This window comes from Mchenga conophoros, linkage group LG10, assembly GCF_057382185.1.
Source record: "Mchenga conophoros isolate Kocher_MC1m ecotype Shallow Benthic linkage group LG10, M_conophoros_male_GT1.1, whole genome shotgun sequence".
NCBI classification, from domain to species: Eukaryota; Metazoa; Chordata; class Actinopteri; order Cichliformes; family Cichlidae; genus Mchenga; species Mchenga conophoros.
Genome location: NC_140535.1, coordinates 14,216,691 through 14,224,489, shown reverse-complemented (window position 1 = coordinate 14,224,489; position 7,799 = coordinate 14,216,691). Strand labels below are relative to the sequence as shown.

At 40.7% G+C, this 7,799-nt stretch overlaps 1 long non-coding RNA gene across 2 annotated transcripts; it reads left to right on the top strand.

Moving 5' to 3' along the window:
* The first annotated feature begins 2,280 nt into the window (after positions 1–2,280).
* On the top strand, positions 2,281–4,271 carry LOC146565479 (uncharacterized). Of its 2 annotated transcripts, XR_014894017.1 has the most exons (5): positions 2,281–3,009; positions 3,105–3,198; positions 3,296–3,345; positions 3,471–3,626; positions 3,868–4,271. It is a non-coding gene; the product is annotated as an uncharacterized LOC146565479 (long non-coding RNA). The 2 variants fall into 2 exon arrangements; XR_014894018.1 differs by lacking the exon at positions 3,296–3,345 and having other exon boundaries at positions 2,306–3,009; positions 3,868–4,267.
* The last annotated feature ends 3,528 nt before the right edge of the window (positions 4,272–7,799 follow it).

The following is a 7,799-nucleotide window of genomic DNA, read 5'->3' as shown; positions in this document are numbered from 1 at the left end:
TCCATGTTTCGCAGAACTACTTCTGCCTCTTGCCACTGTTTACACAGGGCTTTGAAAATCACCTTCTCAAAGTTTTTGAACTTCCTTAAGGGGATTTGATCAATTTCATCCCCGATCTTAGCCCAGATCTTTTTGCTAAGCCTCTTGTAGATGGCTAAAACTCTTTCTGGACTTATGACTTTACCTGATTTTTTTATAACCCGCTTAACTAGTTCTTCCATACATATTTCCACAAAAAATCTGTATTTTTCTTTGTTTTGAGGCAATTCATCCTTTGCTGCCAAAGGGTGTTTTTTGAATTGATTTTGCATGCTGGCTTCATGTTGAGCAGAGGAATTCTTTGGGGTTACATTATTTTCCAAAGAGGTTCCTGCTTTATCTACAGCCTGCGTGGTGTCACGGTTTTTCTTGTCTATTAGAGTTCTGGGCTCGTCAGTTGTATCAATGATATTTGTGGCAACATTTTCTGCTGTGTTGTTCATGTTGTCTGTTGTTTTCTGTTGTTCAGGAGCTGTCTGTGTCTCCTTTGAGGCCACTGATGTTGAACAAATCCCTTGTTTTCTGTAGAATCACAGCCTGAATTTGATCTGCCAGCGATGCATTATCCTCTGAGTTTTCAGGTCTTTCCGTGGTATTTTGGACATTAGTGATAAGTGTGGCACCAGCGGAATTTTCTGCTGTGCTGTTCACGTTGACTGTTGCTTTCTGTACAATAACAACTGGCACACAGATTAGATTTTCCATGATGCGGTCAACTGTGTTAGAGGTCTGTGCACGTTCAGGAGCTGTTTCTGTCTCCTTTAAGGCCACTGTTGTTGTGCTATTTTCTGGGATGTTTAACAAATCCATTTCTTTCTGTAGAATCACAGCCTGAATTTGATCTGCCAGCGATGCATAATCCTGTATAACTGAAGAAATCGACTTTCTCCCTGGAAGGGCAGGAAAAGTCTCCTGTATCGGTTACCTGTGTCCTCTGGGCTTTGCTGCATGTATTTAGTGACTTCATGCGAACACGAGGATCAATTATTGTCCTGTGAAGGTCTCTGTAGCTTACAAAGAAAAATGAATTAAAGAGACACACACACACACACACACACAGAGGCAGCTAGACGAGGTAAAAACACTCCTGACTTCCTCTGTGATTTGTGGACAGCTGCAGTGAAGAGCAGCGCTGTGTCTGATCAGACCACCTCAGTCGAGTTCAACACAAGTCCAGATCTGGAGTCGAGTATGAAGACCGAATGTATGAATCTCTACATGGCACCTCTCAGCGGTGCCTTGTAGAGATTTCTCAGTGGGGCTATTTTCCTGCTTTTTGATTGGACTGAACATGCTGAATGTTCACAAACTGTTTGTTTAGTCTGCTGCACAAATATCAGTAGCAGCTTCCACCCTAATAAAGACATGCAGAGACTCTGCTCTGATTCCAGTCATCTACAAACATGGGGCAAAGCAAGTTGTGGCTTATAGCAGAGCTTAGCATGAAGAAGGAAATGTGATCAGACCTGTTTGTGTTTCTGTGTCCAGGTGACCCTCAGCAGCTGTCAGGTATGCTCAAGTATCACCTGGGTGAGAGCATGCTGTTGAGCGGTGGCGTCTCTTCTCACACCAGATTCCAAACTCTGCAGGGGGAGAAGCAAGATGATCAGCCGGAGGCAGTAATGCTGCCAAGTGGGGGGACGAGAAGAAGAAAAGCAGAGGTTCTCTAGAGAGGGTCAAAGGTCATGTGTTAAATCCTCTGCTGCATTGCCATGAGAGGATCTGAAAGTGATTTTCTGGTGTCATTCATGTCTGGAGAAAAAGAAATGTGTGTGAAAACTTTTTAAATTGTTCCTTTTTTTGTTTAATCAAACCAAAATGAATGTCACGTGCAGCACCTTCCGCTGGTTCGATCTGAGTGATCACGTCCCCTACTATATGGCCCTTACGGTCAAACTGTCCAAGAAACAGAATTGGTTGGTAGCCCAGGGCATGTAGCTTTGAAACCTGCAAGAACAACAAAGAAAAACATGCAGCCAGTCTTTCATGTAAGCAAATTGATGTATAACAAACCTTTAAGTTTCACATCTTTGTTGTTTTATTGTTGTCGATAGTTAAAAAGTATTTATGGTGACCAAACCTGTAAGTGTATGATAAAATCCATCTTGAAATGTTTTGTCTCTCAGTTAATAGCCGATTAAATTAAAAATCAGAAGTAGCTTGAATAAAAATAGTTTTTAACAAGTTTTTTCTAGTTGGATGTCTTTAGTGTGATGATGTTATTCTGATGTGAATAACTTTTTTATTTATGCTCTTTTATAAATTAATATTTTATGTGTATATACATGTCTTGTTAGTCTCTTACTTCATGATATACATTTTGGAAAGACATGAGTGTTTTTCACTTTGTGGAAGAGTTTCTTCCTTTCTTTCTTTTTTTTCTGTTAGTGTATGGTGCTTCATCAGGAGCTCCTTCAGTTGTTGGAGGATGGAGAAGAGGATGCAGCCATGACTTGTGAGACGTCGTCTGAGTCAGCTGCTACTCACTGGGCGATCAGAAATATGGTGTCCTTGCAAAAGTGGAAAGAGGCCAGGCCTTGTCTTATAGACAATATGTTAGCTACTCTGGATCCACAGTCACACCGTGTGTGTCAGTGTGGCAAACAAGTAGTTGTGAGGTGTCTGGACTGCCTGCCTCTTCCATTCCTTTGTGCTGACTGTGATATTGCAGTTCACACACGCTTTGTCCTGCACAACAGAGAGGCAGTAACAGGAGGGTTTTTGCAGCCTTCATCAGAGTTTCACAAGCCAATAGGTACGGTTTTTAAGTCTTATGCATTTCTTGCTTTGTATGAGTATGAGTGGGTGCTGTTATTGTATATTTATTGGAGTGGAGTGGAGTGCTGTAAAGTTTGAGGTGGACAGGATGTGCAAGGAGCCATGCTTTAGCTGCCCTGCCTGCACTCCAGACATGCTTGCCGTCTCAGTTGATGGAAACCGCAAGCTTTATCGCTTTCAGTCAAATGCAAGGTACGTTATGCATTGTGTACATAAGTCAAATATGGATTTGTAGAAAAATGTATTTTAATGTTTCTTTTCAAACAACTGTCACTGTGTTCGTTCAGCACTTCAGAGCAGGGGGACTTTGAAGGTGTCTTCATTGAAAAAGATGAGGAAGTTGCTGAGTTTGTGAAATACATCCAGAGACACACAAATCATGTAAGATACACATATATATATATATATTAGTGCTGTTAGCGTTAATCTTGTTAAAATGACGTTAATGCCATAACCATATACACATACACGTATCCAGTGATGCCCTCATGCAGACCGATATTTGGCCCTGGCAGAGCACAAGTGAACGTAAGCTCTTGATATATAAATATCCTTTTTAAACAAACTCCCAGTATCTGAGCAGTAGTTGAATGTTTTGTTCTTGAATCATAATATGCTACTATGTTTTCCCATCTGATGTTGTTAAACTGTAGCTGCTGCTGACCTCCGGACAAAGAGAAAAGTCTTTGAGAAGGTGATGGCTGTGAGGCGCCTGAGAGAGGAGGAGATGATCCTTTGCAGGGAGATGCGGCATCACTGGACAGTGTTGCGAATGCCATCTGTGGTGTTGGGAACAATCTCCTCAGACTGTAAGCACTTTATTTATTTATTAATTTTTTGATGAATCGATTGAAAATAAGAGCAGATGCTAAAGTCTTACTGGATCTTTTACCTATATCTAGATTGCTAGCTAACACTGCCTTCTCCCTTTTAAAAAAATGTTTAATTACAGCATCCTAATTCCTTGTGTTTATGAGGTGAGGTTTTTTTTTTGTTTGTTTGTTTGTTTTTTAACTTTTCTCATATTTATTTGTTTTGTTCTTTTTACAGCCTCCTTTGTTGGCATGTCAGAGGATGCACAGAAGGGACTCTGTAGCCTGGTTTTAGAAAACAAAGTGAACTGAAAGCTGAAATGCTCAAAGTAAAGGACGTGTACAAGAGAATCCTCAGCCACCAACCACTCCTGGAAATGGACTCGGAGGAGGACATTCCAGACGATGCCACTGAGAGTGATTTGAGCACTTCTGCTGAAGACTGATTGTGTCATCATTGATGTTATGTTTGGTAAAATAAAAAGTTAATCACATCTCTGTTTAATGTGATTTTTCAACAGACATTTTACATTTTGAGAAGAAAAATGGAATTTCCTTGGTGCAGTTGTTTACCCTGAATCATTATTTCCCATCTAATTTAATGACTAGTGTACATGTTCAGATACGATAACATAATTTAATTTATGGGATGCTTTCTGGGCTGCTCAAATGATCACAAAATTTAAAAGCACCAGGCAGCACACTCACAAGTACATTTTTTGTTCAGTGTTTTGTCGAAGAAATCAACAAGTACAATTGAGATGTTTGCTGTAGTGGTGTGTTTGTTAAGAAGCATGCCAGCACACCGGTGAAGTGACAGTCCCAGAATGCACCCGAGCCAGTGACTCGCCCCAGAGCAAATGAAATTGCTTATCTAGAAAGACAACCGTCATCAAAGAAGAAGTAAAAGAGTAGGAAACAAATGGTAAGGGAAGGTACTGTGGGGTAGGAAAGAAAGGCCAGAGCTGTGCAAAATGACCTCCAGCAGGCTACAAATGTGCACGTCTGCTCAAACGGTCAGAAACCGACTCCATGAGGGTGGTATGAGGGCCCGACGTCCACAGGTGGGGTTGTGCTTACAGCCCAACACCGTGCCGGATGTTTGGCATTTGCCAGACAACACAAAGATTGGCAACTTTGCCACTGGCGCCCTGTGCTCCTCACAGATGAAAGCAGGTTCACACTGAGCACTTGTGACAGAGTCTGGGGACGCCGTGGAGAACCTTCTGCTGCCTGCAACATCCTCCAGCATGAGTTTGGCAGTGGGTCAGTTTTGGTGTGGGGTGGCATTTCTTTGGGGAGCTGCACAGCCCTCCATGTGTTCGGCAGAGGTAGCCTGACTGCCATTAGGTACTGAGATGAGATCCTCAGACCCCTTGTGAGACCATATGCTGGTGCGGTTGGCCCCGGGTTCCTCCTAATGCAAGACAATCCTAGACCTCATGTGGCTGGAGTGTGTCAGCAGTTCCTGCAAGATGAAGGCAATGATGCTGTGGACTGGCCCGCCCATTCCCCAGACCTGAATCCAATTGAGGACATCTGGGACATCATGTCTCGCTCCATCCACCAACTGCACCACAAAATGTCCAGGAGTGGGCAGATGCTTTAGTCCTGGAGTCTGGGAGGAGATCCATCAGGAGAGCATCTGCCACTTCATCAGGAGCATGTCCAGGTGTTGTAGGGAGGTCATACAGGCATGTGGAGGCCACACAGACTAGTGAGCCTCATTTTGACATGTTTTAAGAACATTACATAAAACCAAATTAATGATTCTGTATTGCATTGATCAAGGAACCAACCCAATAGGAGCTAAAGGAATCCTCTTGACATTACTTCACTCAGTAAGTTTATACTATGTTTAATGTGCATTTTCTTCATCAGTTTTGAACATAACATGTTAGCGCTCCCTGGTCCTTTTTGGAGACAGATCCTGAGACAGCAGGCAGCTATGGAGAACTCGTGTCAGCTGTGGTAATTAAGGAATACTTTGATTTAATATTGATTTCATGACAACTATCCTCAGGCACATATTCCTGGATATATATGATGACATAAGTAAAGTCCCATTTTACAATCATTGCCTTCTTTGATCTGACTTATTGCCTCAGACTTTGGCCCTGTGTCCCCAAAAGTATAGAAAATCCATGACACTGAGTAAGAGGCCTTTATCATGTTATAAGTGAGAGAGTTTGGTGTAACAGTGGTTGAACATGCCAAATCAATCCACAACATACTGCCATTCCCCAGCTGTAACCTGCATATGCATCAAACCAAAATCCAGTATCATAGACATAAAGATGAGGTTAAAGGGGTTGTATCATTTTGCCAGATAGCTTCATCCCAAAAAAGATAAACATTCTTCAAAAACAAAAGTTTGTGAATATTTGCTGTATTGCCAGGCCTAAACCAACCTGTTAAACTTATCAAATTATTGTCATAGATACGAACCTATTGATTGAAACAGAATAATCCATTGAAGCCTCCATCATCATCCACGATCACTGTTACTGTTCAGATTATTTTATCTCTGTTTTCCTCTAGAATGTTTTGAAAATCAGCATTTGATCAACAGACTTTTTAAAAGTTTATTTTGATCCTATTGTTTACGTGTGTAATTGCATTTTTATTGAAATTATGACAGGAAAACCCTTAATCAAATTGTATCTTTGATATCTAATAATAATATTAACAATAATGTTACATATGTAATATGTACACAATAATAATGTGCAAACAAACAAGAAAAATAGCAAAAAATGTCAATTTTTTTCTAATACCCTGTATATAAAAACCACATATGACCACAACTCCAAATGTGCAATTGTCACTGCATCTAAACATGACATATTACAAAAAGGTAGAAACATATAATATACAATATGTTCTGAAGCTGGTACTGGTGCAGTTAACTTTGCTTTAGGCTCCCATACACAGTAGGTGTTACTTACCTTACGTGCAGTGCAGTATTACTTTACCTTGTAATATGTTATAATAAGCAAGTCACTTCTATATTTATGAGGATGTAGACAATAATGTTGGCTGATATGTAAAACTATGAGATGTCGAGTGCAGGGAAGATATTATTGATGGATCAGATTCATGAATGTGTTAGGTACTTAAGCCACAATTAGAGAGTGAAACAGAGACTGACACTGGTTGAAATGTATAGTAAATATTTTATTTTGAACTTTTATGCTGAACTACAAGCTGTGAACTGTGCGATCTCTGCGACCTGTGGTGCCTGGTTTACTGTGTGTAAAACTGCGCAGGTTCCCATGTGTCATCCCACACTTTGCCACTGTCAGGAGAAAAACATAACAAAGAACAACCACACACAAAATAGGACAATTTAGGTTGTGACATATGACAATTTTTTAGGATGAAATATCTTCTATATTCATGTCATGCTTTATACACCTTCATTGTAATATAAATGAATCAAATCAAGTCAGACAGTAATAATATATGTAGTAGATGTCAAGCAGGACCACAGCAGCAGCCACGATCCATCGGAACCTGCTGGATGAGAGAGCACAGAAACTCCAGGGAAGAAGTTTAGTTAGTAACATGCATGAACTGCATTACTGAGACATGTATGTTTACAGATGGTGAGGGAGAGGGGGAGAGTTTTCAGTAAAACGAGACGCGACTGCATCTTCAACCAATACTGAGCCTGCATAACCCTGAAAGAGACAGACAGAGAGAGGGGGGGGGGGACACTAACCCCCAGCAGTCTGGTCCCATTACAGCATAACTAAGGGCTGAGCTGAACCAGCCCTAACTATAAGCTCTATAAAGAAGTAAAGTCTTATGCCTACTCTTAAAAGTGTTGACCATGTCCACCTCCAAATCTCATAATGGACTTTGGAGGTGGACAGCTATCAAGCTCCTCACAGAAGAGGAGCTCGATAGCTAAAAGCTCTCAATTTACTTTAGTCCAAATACATGAATTCAAATTGAGGTGATAACTATTTATCAACAATATGAATGTCTGTTCCTGTCCAACAAAGTTGTTACTACATACCATGTTGAGCAAGGCTTCCACTTGACTTTAACTTCTTCTTTTTCCTGAAAAACATGATATAAACAAACAATTAATTAAGAAAGACATGCAAGTTGCATACAAAAAGGAGCTTATAAACATTTGTGTACTATTGAATGGCTCAATAA